Raw genomic sequence first — 20,008 nt, forward strand, 5'->3', positions numbered from 1 at the left:
ATCTCAAGAGGTTAAATAAAAATAACAAAAAAATTCTAGAAATTAACAGATTTGATCATTTTTTCTTAAACCAGCCATAAATCCCCTTGTGACAGGGGGAATGGAAGCTTGTTGTGTACAACAGGAATGCAAAATTCACACACAATTTTTTAAAATATATATATATATATATATATATATATATATATATATATATATATATATATATATATATATATATATATATATATATATATATATACACACACACACACAGTGGGCTCCAAAATTACTGGCATCCCTGACTGGCAATGCGCAAACAATACTTAAAAAATAGAAAAAAATAGAAACAATATAATTATAGAGATACATTTCAAAATACCAACATGTAAGAAATACTGTACTTTATTAATGTTTCAATGGAACCAACCAAAATCATTCAATTATTTAATACAAAATAAATTTAACCAAAATCAAGGTTTCATAATTATTGGCACTCCTCATTTAGTACTTAGTGCAACCACCTCTGGCAAGGATAACAGCATAGAGTCTTTTCCTGTAATGTTTGACAAGGTTAAGGAACACATTTGGAGGGATTTTGGTCCATTCCTCTATGCAGATCCTTTCAAGATCCTTCACATTCTTGGGTTTGCGCTTATCAACTGCCCTCTTCAACTCAGCCCACAGGTTTTCGATTGGATTGAGGTCCAGCGACTGAGATGGCCATGGCAGAACATTGATTTTGCTGTTACAGAACCATTTCTGTGTGGATCTCGAGGTATGTTTTGGGTCATTGTCTTGTTGGAAGGTCCACCTATGGCCAAGTCCCAACCTTCTGGCAGAGGCAACCAGATTGTCAGCCAAAATTGCCTGATACTTGGTAGAATTCATAATGCCATCAATCTTAACCAGTGCCCCTGGACCTCTGGAATTAAAACAGCCCCAAAACATCACCGACCCACCTCCATATTTCACCGTGGGTATGAGGTGCCTCTCCTTGTATGCATCTCTGTTTCGACGCCAAACATGCCGAATCTGACCAAAACGTTCAATTTTGGTCTCATCTGACCAGAGCACCTTCTTCCAATCATAATTTAAATGACGTTTGGCAAACTCCAAGCGCTTGCATCTGTGTTTTGGGGTCAGAAAGGGCTTTCTGCTGGCAACCCTTCCAAAGAGCCTGTGGATGTGGAGGTGGCGTCTGATGGTGCTTTAGGAAACCTGGTGACCCCAAGACGCCACCAAGGCCTGCAATTCTTTCACAGTGATTCTTGGGGATTTTGTTGATTCTCTCACCATCCTCCTCCCTATCCTGAGGGGCAAAATGCGTTTGTCCTCTACCCGTGAGGTTTTCAACTGTTCCATATCTTTAGAATTTTCTAATATTTGCCCTGACAGTGCTCAGTGGTATATTCAATCGTTTGTGGATCTTCTTGTAGCCATTACCAGATTTACGAAGGTCTATGACCATCTATCTCTTTTGAACTGCTAGTTCTTTTGTTTTTTTCATGGTGTTGGATGACAGCGGGATATTGCATGTGTGTTACCTCGTTTTTATACCCTAGTAAAACAGGAAGTGATGTAATGGCTCAATATAGTTCCTTAAGACTTAGATAAACTTAAATAAGTTGAATTTAATTTGTGGTTTAATTTTGGTAGATGTTATTTACAATAATCTTTCAGGGTGCCATTAATTGTGAAACATTGATTTGGAGGACATTGATTTTTAATTAAATCAAATTATTTTGGTTGGTTCCATTGAAACATTAATAAAGTACAGTATTTCTCACATTGGTATTTTGAATTTCTCTCTATAATGATATTGTTTATATTTACATTCCAAGATGGCATAGCAGTTCAGACGTCTTTTTTGTCCTTGTATTGTCGTGTCCTGTATACATATATATTTACACCTTTCTTCGCATATCTTTATATATTTTATTATCCAAGAACTCAACTACAAAAGCTTTCCTGCAACCCGCCTCACCAATTACAAAAAAAAAAGTATTATTTACCTCAAATCTGAAAATCCACAGTGGAAGCTAGCCAGAGGCTAACCAGAAGCCGGCCGAAACTAGCCAGAAGCTAGCCGGAAGCTACCCAGAAGCTAACTAGAAGCTAGCCAGTAGCTGATCTGAAACTGCCCAGAAGTTAGCCGGTTTGCTGGCTAGCGTTGGTGTTTCAGCTGCCCACGTTTTGTGGTCTTCAGCTATTCCTTTAGCTCGATAATCTATCGGCACTTTTGTGCAACGCGACTCGGACCGGAGCATACCGGGCCTATTTTTCTCAGTGTCCCCGGATTTCAGCCGCAGGCTCTGGACGTTTGCACCTTGATTTCGCAGCTAGCTAGCTGCAAACCGTGTGACTATTGGCTTACGTCGATCCCGGAGCAAACTTAAATTATTCCGGAGCTAGCCAGCTGAGGAGTTCCATCAGCCATTCCTGGGCTACAGTCACCTATCCGGACCTGTTTTTTTGTTGTTGTTGTTGTTGCTGCAGATGCGGAGCCCCATCGGGCCTTCACGACTGACTGCCGACATTATCTGCCCGATGGAGTTATCCAACTGGCACCTCCGTCGCAACGTTACCTGAACGCTCATCTGGGGCCCGCTAATCGTTAGCTGTCTTATCGGCTGCTATCTGAATAAGTATATCGGACAATTTTTTCTTGGGTCACTATATCTATTTTGCCAATTGGATTGATCCCCTCTACCACACGGAACCCCACTAATCTACCGACGGAAACGCACGAGGTGTCTAAAAATAGACTTCCATCCTATGCTATCTTGCTACCGATAGCCATCTACCCGGCCAGCTGTCTGGATCGCCGTGACCCCAACCAACCTCTACTCACTGGACCCTTATGATCACTCGGCTAAGCATGCCTCTCCTTAATGTAAATATGCCTTGTCCATTGCTATTCTGGTTAGTGTTTATTGGCTTATTTCATTGTAGAGCCTCTAGCCCTGTTCACTATACCATATCCAACCTTGCAGTTCCACCACCCACATATGCGATGACATCACCTGGTTTCAATTTAGTTTCTAGAGACAATATCTCTCTCATCATCACTCAATACCTAGGTTTACCTCCACTGTATTCACATCCTGCCATACCTTTGTCTGTACATTATTCCTTGAAGCTATTTTATCGCCCCCAGAAACTTCCTTTTACTCTCTGTTCTAGACGACCAATTATCAAAGCTTTTAGCCGTACCCTTATCCTACTCCTCCTCTGTTCCTCTGGTGATGTAGAGGTGAACCCAGGCCCTGCAGTACCTAGCTCCACTCCTATTCCCCAGGCGCTCTCTTTTGATGACTTCTGTAACCGTAATAGCCTTGGTTTCATGCATGTTAACATTAGAAGCCTCCTCCCTAAGTTTGTTTTGTTCACTGCTTTAGCACACTCTGCCAACCCGGATGTTTTAGCCGTGTCTGAATCCTGGCTTAGGAAGACCACCAAAAATTCTGACATTTTCATCCCTAATTACAACATTTTCAGACAAGATAGAACGGCCAAAGGGGGCGGTGTTGCAATCTACTACAAAGATTGCCTGCAGAGTTCTGTTTTACTATCCAGGTCTGTTCCCAAACAATTTGAACTTCTACTTTTAAAAATCCACCTCTCTAAAAACAAGTCTCTCACCATTGCCGCCTGCTATAGACCACCCTCTGCCCCCAGCTGTGCTCTGGACATCATATGTGAACTGATTGCCCCCCATCTATCTTCAGAGCTCGTGCTGCTAGGCGACCTAAATTGGAACATGCTTAACACCCCAGCCATCCTACAATCTAAGCTTGATGCCCTCAATCTCACACAAATTATCAATGAACCTACCAGGTACCACCCCAATTCCGTAAACACGGGCACCCTCATAGATATCATCCTAACCAACTTGCCCTCCAAATACACCTCTGCTGTTTTCAACCAAGATCTCAGCGATCACTGCCTCATTGCCTGCATCCGTAATGGGTCAGCGGTCAAACGACCTCCACTCATCACTGTCAAACGCTCCCTGAAACACTTCAGCGAGCAGGCCTTTCTGATCGACCTGGCCGAGGTATCCTGGAAGGATATTGATCTCATCCCGTCAGTAGAGGATGCCTGGATATTTTTTTTAAATGCCTTCCTCACCATCTTGAATAAGCATGCACCATTAAAGAAATTTAGAACCAGGAACAGATATAGCCCTTGGTTCTCTCCTGACCTGACTTCCCTTAACCAACAGAAAAACATCCTATGGCGTTCTGCATTAGCATCGAACAGCCCCCGTGATATGCAACTTTTCAGGGAAGCTAGAAACCAATATACACAGGCAGTTAGAAAAGCCAAGGCTAGCTTTTTCAAGCAGAAATTTGCTTCCTGCAACACAAATTCAAAAAAGTTCTGGGACACTGTAAAGTCCATGGAGAATAAGAACACCTCCTCCCAGCTTCCAACTGCACTGAAGATAGGAAACACTGTCACCACCGACAAATCCACTATAATTTAGAATTTCAATAAGCATTTTTCTATGGCTGGCCATGCTTTCCACCTGGCTACCCCTACCCCGGTCAACAGCACTGCCCTCCCCTCTGCTACTCGCCCAAGCCTTCCCCATTTCTCTTTCTCCCAAATACAGTCAGCTGATGTTCTGAAAGAGCTGAAAAATCTGGACCCTTACAAATCAGCCGGGCTAGATAATCTGGACCCTTTCTTTCTAAAATTATCTGCTGAAATTGTTGCCACCCCTATTACTAGCCTTTTCAACCTCTCTTTCGTGTCGTCTGAGATTCCCAAAGATTGTAAAGCAGCTGCAGTTATCCCCCTCTTCAAAGGGGGAGACACTCTTGACCCTAACAGCTACAGACCTATATCTATCCTACCCTGCCTTTCTAAGGTCTTTGAAAGCCAAGTCAACAACAGATTACCGACCATTTCGAATCCCACCATACCTTCTCCGCTATGCAATCTGGTTTCAGAGCTGGTCATGGGTGCACCTCAGCCACGCTCAAGGTCATAAACGATATCTTAACCGCTATCGATAGGAAACAATACTGTGCAGCCGTATTCATTGACCTGGCCAAGGCTTTTGACTCTGTCAATCACCACATCCTCATCGGCAGACTCGACAGCCTTGGTTTCTCTAATGATTGCCTCGCCTGGTTCACCAACTACTTCTCTGATCCAGTTCAGTGTGTCAAATCGGAGGGTCTGTTGTCCGGGCCTCTGGCAGTCTCTATGGGGGTGCCACAGGGTTCAATTCTTGGACCGACTCTCTTCTCTGTATACATCAATGATGTCGCTCTTGCTGCTGGTGATTCTCTGATCCATCTCTACGCAGACGACACTATTCTGTATACTTCTGGCCCTTCTTTTGACACTGTTAACAACCCTCCAGGCGAGCTTCAATGCCATACAACTCTCCTTCCGTGGCCTCCATTTGCTCTTAAATACAAGTAAAACTAAATGCATGCTCTTCAACCGATCGCTGCCTGCACCTGCCCGCCTGTCCAACATCACTACTCTGGACGGCTCTGACTTAGAATATGTGGACAACTACAAATACATAGGTGTCTGGTTAGACTGTAAACTCTCCTTCCAGACTCACATCAAACATCTCCAATCCAAAGTTAAATCTAGAATCGGCTTCCTATTCCGCAACAAAGCATCCTTCACTCATGCTGCCAAACATACCCTTGTAAAACTGACCATCCTACCAATCCTCGACTTCGGTGATGTCATTTACAAAATAGCCATTTTCCACCAAAATACACCAGAAAACATCCAAAAGACTAAAACCAGCTCATATTGAAAAAAATATTTCAAAAGGAATAGTTTCACCATATTAAAACGAGACTTCAGTTCACTTAAGTGTTATTCTTAAAATGAGGGACAGACATAAATGAATCACTAATCACATGAAATAACTTTGTCAAAGCAACTAAATAGGGCCCTACAATGATAGCGAAACTTGGAGACATTATGTGTGTTAAAATCTTCCTAGAAGTGAAACACAGTTGACATGTCAAAATGCTTAATTTTGCCACTTACGCAAATGTTTTGGGGGGGAATTCGCTATTGTTCTATTTAAGGGCACTTCATATAAGAACATTGGTACACAATTTCTACTTAAAATATCTATGAGGCACTCATTTCGTGGAATGACCCACTTATTCTTTAGAATGCTGTGACATTTAAACCGTTGGTTGGGAGCGTTTGCGTCTTGTGAATGTTTCCTAGACTGCTTATGAATGAATTTGATCATTATTAGCTACATAGGCCTACCAGAATAACGACAGTAGCTCAGTACTGGTACCCTCTGTATAAAGCCTCATTATTTTATTGCGTTACTTTTTTTAAATTTATTTTTTACTTTAGTTTACGTAGTAAATATTTTCTTAACTCCATTTCTTGAATTGCATTGTTGGTTAAGGACTTGTAAGTAAGCATTTCACGGTAAGGTCTACACTTGTTGTATTCAGAGCTTGTGACAAATAAAATTTGATTTTAATAACCAATGCAATGACCTTGAAACAATGTTGCACTGTACATTGTAAGTACCTTTATCTATACTGAACAAAAACATAAATGCAACAAATGTCCCCAATTTTTTTGGGGCCCTTTTTCCTCCCCCAATTTTTGTGATATCCAAATTGGTGGTTACAGTCTTGTCCCATCGCTGCAACTCCCGTACGGACTCGGAATAGGCAAAGGTCGAGAGCCATGCGTCCTCTGAAACACGACCCCGCCAAGCCGCACTGCTTAACATACAACAATTTCAACGAGTTACACTTCATACGTATTTTGGAAATCAGTCAGTTGAAATAAACTCAGACCGTTGTCTATGGATTTCACATGACAGGGGCACAGCACAGCCATGGGTGGGCTTAGACCCACCCACTGGAGAGCCAGGCCCACCCAAACAGAAATACTTTTCCCCCACAAAAGAGCTTTATTACAGACAGAAATACTCCTCAGTTTCATCAGCTGTCAGGGTGGCTGGACTCATCCGTTCCTGCAGGTGAAGAACCTGGATGTGGAGGTCCTAAGCTGGTATGGTTACACATGGTCTGCGGTTGTGAGGCCGGTTGGCCGTACTTCTCTAAAACAACGTTGGAGGTAGAAAAATGAACATTAAGTTCTCTGGCAACAGCTCTGGTGGACATTCCTACAGTTGGCATGCCAATTGCACACTCCCTCAAAACTTGAGACATCTGTGGCATTTTAGAGTTGCCTCGTATTGTCCCCCTGCACAAGGTGCACCTGTGTAATGATGATGCAGTTTAATCAGCTTCTTGATATGCCACACCTGTCAGGTGGATGGATTATCTTGGCAAAGGAGAAATGCTTTGAGAAACTAAACAGGGATTCAAAACACATTTGTGAACAACATTTGAGAGAAATCTGCTTTTCGTGTGTACAGAAATTCTGTGATCTTTTATTTCAGCTCATGAAACATAAGACCAACACTTTACATGTGCATTTATATTTTTGTCCAGTATAGTTTGGATGACTTTCCTTAAAACCATTTTGTAATATGCAAAACATACAATTTGCAAACAAATTCAGATTTACATAATAGTTTGTGTGAAGTTTTTTTTTACTATGAAATATTTTTTTACTATGAAATTATTCAAACTTGTAGGAAGCAATTGTTTTTACTGGGTCAGGAAAAGCGTAGGTTCATCTAATTACAACTAAGTTGCATCACAAAGTTGACCATTGTGTTCTGGTGTGCATAAAAAAACACACTTCCTGGACACTAGTGGACTAGAGGTCAACAACCACAGTATCCTGACCTACAGTATCCTAGCAGTACAAGGTGACGTGCAGGATGGCAGTCCAGGATATGTAATTTTATATGTATATATTTTTTTACTTTGTTCTTGGACATAAATGACTAAAAATCACCCACAGAGGCATATGTGATCATATCCCAATGTAATCAATGTTTGAAATTACTCTGTTTTTCTCAAATATGTATATCTGTTTAGAATTCTTTCTGTGAATTTTCAGCGCACAAATAATTTATAACTATGTTCCGGCCCGACCACCCAGTCAAGGTAAAAAAAATTGTCTGAATGGAATAGGGGACCCCTGCTTTAAAGTTTCCCTCAGATAGTTTTGGAAAAACTCTTAGGATGCATATTATGTTGCATAAACATAGATGCTTTTTTATTCCCCACAGGAACTTTTCTGGTTTCAATACAGCACTATGTTCTCTTCAGTCTCTTGTTCCAAACAATGGTTTCTAGTCAATATAACCTTGACTACGTGTCATAATAACCTAGCTTGTGAAAAAGGTTATGCAACTTGAGTACAACCGAAGATGCTGTCAAAATGCTACCATTCACTGACATATGGAACGTAAGCATCATATTGATTTTAATTAGCCAACTACATAAATACACAGTAATATGTATAAAACCACTTCATAAAAGTACTTCAAGTAAAATTCTTAGTCAAAAGTACCATTGATGGAACAGAAAAACATAGTATTAATTAAATAAATATCCTCAAATGTTTGGCATAGTGGATCTATCAAAACAAACTTGAGTGTCTAATGCAAGTCAAATGCTGTCACCACTTGTTTCATAAAATTGATATTCCCCAAAATACCACTATTCTCTGAGCCTAACTTTCCCCTAATTCACACACTGCCTCTGTTTGAATCAGCTTTTCACAACACATAATGATGATCACGACTGTCCTGCTAGCTAGACACTTGAGTGCACCAGAATAACAGGATCTAATAGGATAGGCTATATCTATGTTGTGCAACACTGCTAAACAAACAATAATGAATGTGAAACATAATTTAGTTTAACAGCAACTTCCTTTAGAGATGAGACAATTACGGAGGTGAAAACTAACTTCCTTAAAAGGAAACTCAAGATAGATACAAACACATCATCTCACATCTTCTTTCCCAAAATACTTTCAGCAATAAACATTGTTGTTGAATATGGCCCAGAGATTGGGAGGTTGGGAAAATGGGACCTGATGAGTCTCTGCTTGGCACTCAGCATTGAGATAGATTGACGGTAAGTCCTGCGATAGAATAGCATCCTATCCAGGGGGTGTACTTGTACATCAAGCTGCCTCAGGCTACTGAAACTCATTTGAGCCGTTCTGGATCACACAAGCCAAAGCTAGTTACTTTATTTTTTATAACGTCAGATAATGCATACTGGTCCTGTCAATAATGTACTATGAGGGTGTATTATGTATATTTTTTGTTCAATAGGAGGTAAAGTTTCTGATTGATATATCAAAGTTGCACAGACAGCTTATTGCTCATCAAGGTGCATGTTCCCTAAAAGAATGTGACTAGAGTGACAATGGAGAGTTAGACTTTGCTTGCTACACCCCTACTACCTGAGGAGCATCCAATCAGAACTGCCTAGTATCAGCAGCATGTGACCAACAGGATATATAAACCTCTGAGGCTGTGTAACAGAAGAAAGAACAAGACTTCTACCAAGATCAGCATTGTCACTTCGACCAAAGACACTAGTGAAAACAAAATATGAAGCCAACACTGGCATTCCTACTGCTGTTAGCAGCCATCTTGGTCCATATGGTGACCAGTTTCTCATTTGGGAGAGACAGGGCTCAGTTGACGTGATGACGTGAACGTGGTGGCCCACCGGCTTCTTCAGCTGGGCCAGGGCCTCAAAGAACACGTTGAGAAAACCAAGAGCCAGATGAGAGACATCTCCATCAAGCTGAAAGCCTTCAATGGCACAGTGGCCAACTTGGGCAGGGAGACCAAGAGCCTGTAGGAGGGTGGAGAGGCACTGAAGACCAGAGCCCAGGAGATGGTGGTGAACATGTCTGCTGAGGTGCATGCGAGTGCTGAGGAGCTGAGGGCAGAGCGCCAGAGAATCCACACCAGGATGGACAGGCTAGAAGAGCGGGTGGATGGAATGCAGCAAGGACGGGGGCTGAAGCTGAACAACAGCAGTAACAACCGCAGTGATGATGCCATCTTCATCCAGGTAAGAGAATAATCTGCCACTTTTTCACAATGCACTGTGGGTGATATCTAAAATATTATCGGGGAGTAAATCTTCCATTACTTAATCAAATATGATTAATAACATGCTAAACGGAATAAAACAAAAACGTGTTGACTCACATCATAGGGTTCCAATACATGTTTTTTTAAATACTTTTTTGTATTTTAATATTTTCGAATAATGTGGCCCAAATAAACTACTTCTATGGAAGTATTTTAAAGTAGTTTAAAATACTTTCCTATAAGTGGCCTACTAACGGAATTCAAATACAATACCAAACAGACCTGATTCATATGCACGAGAGTATTTTTATATTTCTATAAATACTGTGTATTTGAGTAATTTCAAAGTGTATTTCTAACTACATTCTAATTCCTAGTTGTTTTTTTAAAGATTGAAATACTTTCAAATGTCTTTGGAAGTCATTGAAGTACCCTAAATAGTATTTGAACCCAGGTTTCACTAACATTGACAGTTTGATCTTGTGATGGACAGATATACAAGTCAAGCTTCAATATACTGCAATTACAGAAAGTACATCCGTGTCCCACATTATGAATATAGTCGGAAGAAGAGATTGTGAACAACGAAAAACAGAAAACAGATCTCATTTCTGTCACTTCTTTCCTCAGCGGTTACTGGAGGCACAGAATAAACTGATAGATTACCTGGTGGACAGAATAAGGCAACAGCAGGACAAACTGGAGAAACAGAACATGCATCTACAGGCACTCCAGGGCGAGGTATGTACTGTACAAGAACCCCTATTGTGTGTAGGTGTGTGTACAATATCTGATGGTACATGTTTGTCTTTTCCCTCAGGTTAAACAGAGGAGAGTGAAGTCCGTTGTAAGGCGGAAACATCAGGAAATAGCAATAGCAATAGCAATGAAGCAATGAAGGATTACACTAAAGGAGACGCTTCTCTAACTGGTAAGCCTAATACATCCTAATAGAATATGGACATTGAATTATCGCTAGTCAATTTTGTTGAATTTCCAAAACTCCAATTCACACTACCTATTCTTCAACACAAAACCTTTACTCCAGTTTGTCAAAAGCCAGACCATATCCCTCTGAGTTCCTCTTCTACACCATCCTGAACTGTTACAGCTGTTGAAAGGGAGGAGAACGCTACAAAAGCTGAAAAACACTACAGTCGTGGCCAAAGGTTTTGAGAATGACAAATATTAATTTCCACAAAGTTTGCTGTTTCAGTGTCTTTAGATATTTTTTTCAGATGTTACTATGGAATACTGAAGTATAATTACAAGCATTTCATAAGTGTCAAAGGCTTTTATTGACAATTACATGAAGTTGGTGCAAAGAGTCAATACTTGCAGTGTTGACCCTTCTTTTTCAAGACCTCTGCAATCTGCTCTGGCATGCTGTCAATTAACTTCTGGGCCCATTCTTGCATAATCAATGCTTGGAATTTGTCAGAATTTGTGGGTTTTTGTTTGTCTACCCATCTCTTGAGGATTGACCACAAATTCTCAATGGGATTAAGGTCTGGGGAGTTTCCTGGCCATGGACACAACATAGATGTTTTGTTCCCCGAGCCACTTAGTTATCACTTTTGCCTTATGGCAAGGTGCTCCATTATGCTGGAAAAGTCATTGTACGTCACCAAACTGTTCCTGGATGGTTGGGAGAAGTTGCTCTCGGAAGATGTGTTGGTACCATTCTTTATTCATGGCTGTGTTCTTAGGCAAAATTATGATTGAGGCCACTCCCTTAGCTGAGAAGCAACCCCACACATGAATGGTCTCAGGATGCTTTACTGTTGGCATGACACAGGACTGATGGTAGCGCTCACCTTGTCTTCTCCGGACAAGCTTTTTACGGATGCCCCAAACAATCGGAAAGGGGATTCATCAGAGAAAATGACTTTACCCCAGTCCTCAGCAGTCCAATCCCTGTACCGTTTGTAGAATATCAGTCTGTCCCAGATGTTGTCCTGGAGAGAAGTGGCTTCTTTGCTGCCCTTTTTGACACCAGGCCATCCTCCAAAAGTATTTGCCAGGAATGCCTGCAGCTAGGTGTGAGTGCATCTGCACGCACACCTGCCTGCAGCCATTCCTGAGCAAGCTCTGTACTGGTGGGGCCCCGATCCCGCAGCTGAATCAACTTCAGGAGACGGTCCTGGCGCTTGCTGGACTTTCTTGGGCTCCGTGAAGCCTTCTTCACAACAATTGAACCGCTCTCCTTGAAGTTCTTGATGATCCGATAAATGGTTGATTTAGGTGCAATCTTACTGGCAGCAATATCCTTGCCTGTGAAGCCCTTTTTTTGCAAAGCAATGATGACGGCACGTGTTTCCTTGCAGGTAACCAGGGTTGACAGAGGAAGAACAATGATTCCAAGCACCACACTCCTTTTGAAGCTTCCATTCGGTTATTCGAATTCAATCAGCATGACAGAGTGATCTCCAGCCTTGTCCTCGTCAACACTCACACCTGTGTTAATGAGAGAATCACTGACATGTTGTCAGCTGGTCCTTTTGTGGCAGGGCTGAAATGCAGTGGAAATGTTTTTGAGGGATTCAGTTCATTTGCATGGCAAAGAGGGACTTTGCAATTAATTGCAATTCCTCTGATCACTCTTCATAACAATTCTGGAGCATATGCAAATTGCCATCATACAAACTGAAACTGTGAAAATTAATATTTGTGTCATTCTCAATACTGTCGTGGCCACGACAGTAGACATCTATCTTTCAGTCCTTTGTATATAGTAATTGATAAACATGTGCATTGCCCTAGACCAGGAATACCCAAAGTGGGGTACGTGCAATGCCGTCTGGGGTAGCAAGCAAAATATATTTTTCTTATTTTTTTATTTCTTCACATTTTCTAACAGCCCATTTATATTTTCCAACGGGGCTATACATTAGGGTGAGGTTCTATCCCCCCTCGCAGAGTAGCCTTGTTTCACTGCCAATTTTTTTTTTTAACCATCTAGTATTCAGCGAAATAACAACAATAAAAAAAGGTAAAAAAGCCTAGTCAAATAACGTCCAATCACATTAACCGTTACTCTCTCGCGGGAATTGCACTAACGGTTCGTATGTAGCCAAACGTAGTTGCTGCTCATTCTGTTTGCTCGAAAATGGATTAACGGTTAAAAAAAGGGCCTGAGTCCATAGAGCCACATACCAGCTCTACTGGTAGTACTGCTACTACCAGCAGTACTACACCTGCACCTGTCGACAACATAAGTTGTTCTATTTCCACGAGCAGATCCAATGCTAGCATCAGTAATTCTACATTTGTTGTTAGCCCAGCTAGCATGGACACTGACAGTTGTGAATCTGATGCAGCCGAAGAGCTACTGCCCCCTTACCCGGGAAAGCACCGAGCAACAGACAGGGAAGTTGAACCATCAAAGAAGCTCAAATATGAGGAGAACTACATTGATTCGGGGTTCACTTATATTGGGAGTAGTGTCTTTCCTCAGCCACAGTGTGTTATATGTGCAAAAGTACTATCGCACAACTCGATGAAACGTTCACTTTTGTGCAGATTTTTTTAAACAAAGCATGCCAATTTGAAAAATAAGCCACAGGCGTTTGAGTGAGAATTAAGACTACGTTTGAGTAGTAAGACATGGATACAAGTAACAGATAACATTAATAAGAAGGGGCTAGAAGCGTCTTATATGGTGAGCTACCGAGTGTCTAGGACATGCAAGCACCATAATATTGTGGAGGACTTTATTCTTCCTGGTGCCGCAGATATGGCTGGTACAATGCTGGGGTAAAAGGCCCAAAAAACTATGCAGACAATGACTCCAACCAACAACACTGTTTCACGACGCATCAGTGACATGGCAGGTGATGTTTTTAAACAATTACTGCTTCGCATACAAGCCAGTGAATTTTATGCGTTACACTAAATACAGGCACAGACTGTGTGTGGAAAAGGATTTAAGACTGAGACTCTCCAATACAACCCAACATTGCAGAGTTATGTGCATCTTTTCAAGCACACCCTTCTCATTAACCTGTGGTGAGTTATTCACAATTCTTGATGAACAAATTTTGTGGTTTTGTGTGTAAGATGGTTAAATACAGAGCAAAATGATTGATTATTATTATTTGTGCCCTGGTCCCAACTTTGTCACTTCCCACGAGCCGGGTTGTGACAAAAACTCACACTCATTCTTATGTTTAATAAATGTATCGTATAGAGTGTGTGTGGCAGGTGTAACAGTATTGCTTCCGTCACTCTCTTCTCCCCGAACCAAGGACCCTCTGCACACAACAACAGTCACCCACGAAGCATCGTTACCCAGCACTCCACAAAAGCCACGGCCCTTGCAGAGCAAGGGGAACAACTACTTCAGGTCTCAGAGCAAGTGACGTCACCGACTGAAACGCTATTAGCGCACACCACCGCTAACTAGCTAGCCATTTCACATCGGTTACACAGGCTTACAATGATGGTTAATTTTTTTTAAAATAAATCAGAGTGTGCTGACTCTGGTGCTAGATGGGGTACGCAGCTGGAGGTTGAATGTTTGGAGGGGTACGGGACTATAAAAAGTTTGTGAACCACTGCCCTAGACCATTATACAAGTTGCCACCGTATAAGTTTAATGAATGGTTACTGATCAACGTGTATCATTTTTGCTGTTTCAGAGTTGGCCACGGACTGCCATGAGTTGTCCTGGAAAGGGGAGAGTAATAATGGAGTGTACGCCATCCGGCCTCGCAACTCTCAGCCCTTTGAAGTCTTCTGTGAAATGACTGCTGGTGAGTGAACGGGAAACAAAATCGCCTTGTTCTTGGTTGCTCTAAACTTCTATATCGCCATTGGCTGGAATTTGTCCTTGCGGATACAGGCTTCTCCAAGAAAAGTTGCTTTGCACAGAAAACCCCATTGGCTGTGGAACAATTGGAACATTACTTGGCTAATTCCTTCTCTTCCCGTCTTTTCTTTTACAGAAGGTGGATGGACGGTCATCCAAAGACGGCAAGATGGATCCCAAAATTTCAATCAATTATGGGAGGCCTATCAAAAAGGCTTTTGCAGCCTGAATGGTGTTATTTCATTAGAGCAAATGTATATGGAAACCCTTTCAATACAGCCAATATTTATGTTTAAATAATGCACACGTTCATGTGAATAATCTGGATTCTAATTCTCTTTTAGGCGAGTTGGAGCAGCTGGTGGAGCTATCTGATTGGATGGGAGGCTCAGTCTGTGCAGTATACATTCCGATTGGATGGAAAAGAGAGTAACTACACCCTCTATCTCCCGAGAGTTCATGTGATAGACTGGAAAGTGGCTTAACTACCGGGCCCTCAGGTCTGTCCTTCTCCACTATTGACAGAGACAACGATCTTAACACAGACGTCAACTGTGCCAAGCAACTCAGGTATTTTAGTGCTTCTTGAACATTTTACTCTAAAAATTGCCTCTTTTTTTTTTACCTTACTGAACTTTTTATCTAAAAGTATGTCCTCTAACAAGTGTCTTGTTTCCTCATAGGTGGCTGGCTGTTCAGCAACTGCGGCCAATACAACCTGAATGGCAAGTACCCTAGAAAACCCAACATACTTCAAAGACAACAGCAAAGGAAGGAACTGATATTTTGGAAGACCAACCATGCCCTGAAGCCCACTGTATTGAAGATTGCCCCAGCTACAGTGGATCACGGTTATTATTAGACCTTCAGTATAAAAATAGTATACAAAAAGTGTACAATATTGAGCCTGTGAGTTTAAGAACTTATTTCCCACCGTCAACAAGATGTTAGCAGAATTACCATGAATTTTGTTGTTCATAACATCTGCTTTTGTGTAGCAATCTTGCAAGAACATCACATTCACATTGGATCAATGTCATATTTCACTCTCATTGGACACTAGTTGTCAGACCGCCTGATACATTGTAGCACCCCACACCCTTTGGAAGGGTCCAACTGTTTATTTTAGTTGTTATACTTTGTCTGTCGAATGTGAGAAACTCAACGTCATATTGTCACTTCTATACTTCCAATAGTAATATATTGTACATTAATATCAATTTTCAAAATTATTTGAATGTAACTACTTCAAACAAAATATCTTAAAGAAATGTAAAAGTGACAGTTATATTTGCAATGTTTGATTGTTTGGGTGAAATGAGTGCTTAAATCTATTATGACTTATTTTGTCTGGATCCTGCAGGTTTATAGGTTGTACTCAAGATGGCACAAAGAATCATAAAAAATACAGCTCCCCTAGTGAAATAACTGACGATACAACCGCTTCCCTTAAAATTACAGACAGATACAACCACAACCAAGTTTAGTATTCCCCAAGTTATAAATTAAGGGTTATCATGTCTCATTTGCATAAATGGCCAATGCCACATAGAAACAGAACACAGTGCATATAACATAAATTACAGACATCCTTACAATAAAGGCATAAGAATTCCAGGGGTTGTTTTTGTACCATATGACTGATAAGAGTTACAGAGCATTCGGAAAGTATTCAGACCCCTTGACTTTTTCCACATTTTGTCACGATACAGCCTTATTCTTTTTTTTTTACCCCCTTTTTCATGATATCCAATTGCCATCTTGTCTCATCTCTGCAACAGGCTCAGGAGAGGCGAAGGTCGAGTCACGCGTTTCCCAAAACATGAACTGCCAAGCCGCGCTTCTTAACACCCGCTTGCTTAACCTGGATGTTAGCCACACAAAAGAAGTATGAAACAAATCAAAATATATTTTGTATTTGAGATTCTGTAAAGTAGCCACCCTTTTCCTTGATGACAGCTTTGCACACTCTTGGCATTCTCTCAACCAGCTTCATGAGGTAGTCACCTGGAATGCATTTCAATGCTCTTAAGGATCGGACCCTTTTTTAAATTTTCGCCTAAAATAACATACCCAAATCTAACTGCTTGTAGCTCAGGACCTGAAGCAAGGATATGCATATTCTTGATACCATTTGAAAGGAAACACTGAAGTTTGTGGAAATGTGAAATTGATGTAAGAGAATATAACATTAGATCTGGTAAAAGATAATACAAAGAAAAGAACATGCGTGTGTCATCTTTTGAAATGCAAGAGAAAAGCTATGCATTAGTCCAGGTTAGGCACGATTTTGGCCACTAGATGGCAGCAGTGTATGTGCAAAATTTTAGAGTGATCCAATGAACCATTGTATTTCTGTTCAAAATGATGTATCAAGACTGCCCAAATGTGCCTAACTGGTTTGTTGATACATTTTCAAGTTCATAACTGTGCACTCTCCTCAAACAATAGCATGGTATTCTTTCACTGAAATAGCTACTCTAAATTGGACAGTGCAGTTAGATTAACAAGAATTTTAACAAAGCTTTCTGCCCATATCAGATATGTCTATGTCCTGGGAAATTCTCTTGTTACTTACAACCTCTTGCTAATCGCATAAGCCTATGTTAGCTCAACAGACCCTCAGGGACACACACACACACACCGATCCTGTATTAACAGGAGTGCCTTGTAAAAAGTTAATTTGTGGGATTTATTTCCTTCTTAATGCATTTGAGAAAATTTATTTTGTGGCAAGGTAGGGGTGGTATACAGAAGATAGCCCTATTTGGTAAAAGACCAAATTCATATTATGGCAAGAACAGCTGAAATAAGCAAAGAGAAAGGACAGACCATTACTTTAAGACATGGTCAGTCTATAGGGAAAATTTCAAGAACTTTGAAAGTTTCTTCAAGTGCAGTTGCAAAAACCATCAAGCGCTATGATGAAACGGTCTCTCATGAGGACTGCCACAGGGAAGGAAGACCCAGAGTTACCTCTGCTGCAGAGGATAAGTTCATTAGAGTTACCAGCCTCAGATATTGCAGCCCAAATAAATGCTTCACAGAGTTCAAGTAACAGACACATCTCAACATCAACTATTCAGAGGAGACTGCTTCATTGTCAAATTTCTCCAAATAAGCCACTACTAAAGGACACCAATAAGAAGAAGTGACTTGATAGGGCCAAAAAACACGAGCAATGAACATTAGACCGGTGGAAATCTGTCCTTTGATCTGATGAGTCCAAATTTGAGATTTGATTCCAACTGCCGTGTCTTAGAGACACACAGAGTAGGTGAACGGATGATCTCTGCATGTGTCCCACCGTGAAGCATGGAGGATGAGGTGCGATGGTGTTTTGCTGGTGACACTGATTTATTTTGAATCCAAGGCACACTTAACCAGCATGGCAACCACAGAATTCTGCTGTGATACGCTATCCTATCTGGTTTGCGCTTAGTGGGACAATCATTTGTTTTTCAACAGGACACTGACCTAATACACCTCCAGGCTGTGTAAGGGCTATTTGACCAAGGAGAGGGATGGAGTGCTGCATCATATGACCTGGCCTCCACAATCACCCGACCTCAATCCAATTGAGATGGTTTGGGATGAGTTGGACTGCAGAGTGAAGGAAAAGCAGCCAACAAGTGCTCTGCATATGTGTGAACCCCTTCAAGACTGTTGGAAAAGCATTCCAGGGGACTACCTCATGAAGCTGGTTGAGTGAATACCAAGTGTGTCCAAAGCTGTCATCAAGGCAAAGGGTGGCTCCTTTGAAGAATATCAATATATTTTGATTTGTTTAACACTTTAGGTTACTACATGATTCCATGTGTTATTTCATAGTTTTGATGTCTTCACTAATATTCTCCAATGCAGAAAATAGTAAAAAATAAAGAAAAACCCTTGAATGATTAGGTGTGTTGCTTCACAGCTATTTTCAGGTCTCTCCAGAGATGTTTGATCGGGTTAAGTCCGGGCCACTCAGAGACTTGTCCCGAAGCCACTCCTGCGCTGTCTTGGCTGTGTGCCTAGGGTCATTCTCCTGTTGGAAGGTGAACATTCGCACCAGTCTGATTTCCTGAGCGCTCTGGAGCAGGTTTTCATAAAGGATCTCTCCATTCATATTTCCCTCGATCCCGACTAGTCTCCCAGTCCCTGCTGCTGAAAAACATCCCCACAGCATGATGCTGCCACCACCATGCTGCACCGTAGGGATGGTGCCAGGTTTCCTCCAGATGTGACCCTTGGCTTTCAGGCCAAAGAGTTCAATCTTGGTTTCATCAGACCAGAGAATCTTGTTTCTCATGGTTTGAGAGTCCTTTAGGTGCCTTTTGGCAAACTCCAAGCGGGCTGTCATGTGCCTTTTACTGAGGACTGGCTTCTGTCTGGCCACTCTACCATTAAGGTCTAATTGTTGGAGTGCTGCAGAGACGGTTGTCCTTCTGGAAGGTTCTACCATCTCCACAGAGGCACTCTGGAGCTCTGTCAGTGACCATTGGGTCTTGGTCAGCTACCTGACCAAGGCCCTTCTCCTCCGATTGCTCAGTTTGGCCGGGTGGCCAGCTCTAGGAAGAGTCTTGGTGGTTCCAAACTTCTTCCATTTAAAAACGATGGAGGCCACTGTGTTCTTGGGGACTTTCAATGCTACAGAAATGTTTTCGTACCATTCCACAGATCTGTGCCTTGACACAATCCTGTCTTGGAGCTCTACGGACAATTCCTTCGACATCATGGCTTGGCTTTTGCTCTGACATGCACTGTCAACTGTGGGACCTTATATAGACAGGTGTGTGCCTTTCCAAATCATGTCCAATCAATTGAATTTACCACAGGTGGACTCCAATCAAGTTGTAGAAACATCTCAAGGATGATCAACGGAAACATGATGCACCTGAACTCAATTTGGAGTCTCATAGCAAAGGGTCTGAATACTAATGTAAATAAGGTAACTGTTTATTTTGAATAAATTATCAAAAATGTCTAAAAAACAATTTTCCCTTTGTCATTATGGGGTATTGTGTGTCGACTGATGAGGGGGAAAAAAATAATAATCCATTTTAGAATAAGGCTGTAATGTTAAAAATGTGAAGGTCTGAATACTTTCCGAATGCACTGTACATGTGACCCTATTGATACATTTAACATTGCGATTGAGATGAAAGTCAGTGAAAGTTTTCAAAAGCTAAAGAAGCCTGCGTCTTCTGAGGCGACAAGCTGAGCAAAGA

The 20,008-nt window shown here is 41.4% G+C and overlaps 1 pseudogene; it reads left to right on the forward strand.

Annotated features, from left to right (window-relative positions):
- The first annotated feature begins 9,490 nt into the window (after nt 1-9,490).
- Nucleotides 9,491-16,139, forward strand: LOC129866554 (angiopoietin-related protein 4-like; annotated as a pseudogene).
- Nucleotides 16,140-20,008: the final 3,869 nt, after the last annotated feature.

This window comes from Salvelinus fontinalis, chromosome 12 (genome assembly GCF_029448725.1).
Source record: "Salvelinus fontinalis isolate EN_2023a chromosome 12, ASM2944872v1, whole genome shotgun sequence".
Classification (NCBI taxonomy): domain Eukaryota; kingdom Metazoa; phylum Chordata; class Actinopteri; order Salmoniformes; family Salmonidae; genus Salvelinus; species Salvelinus fontinalis.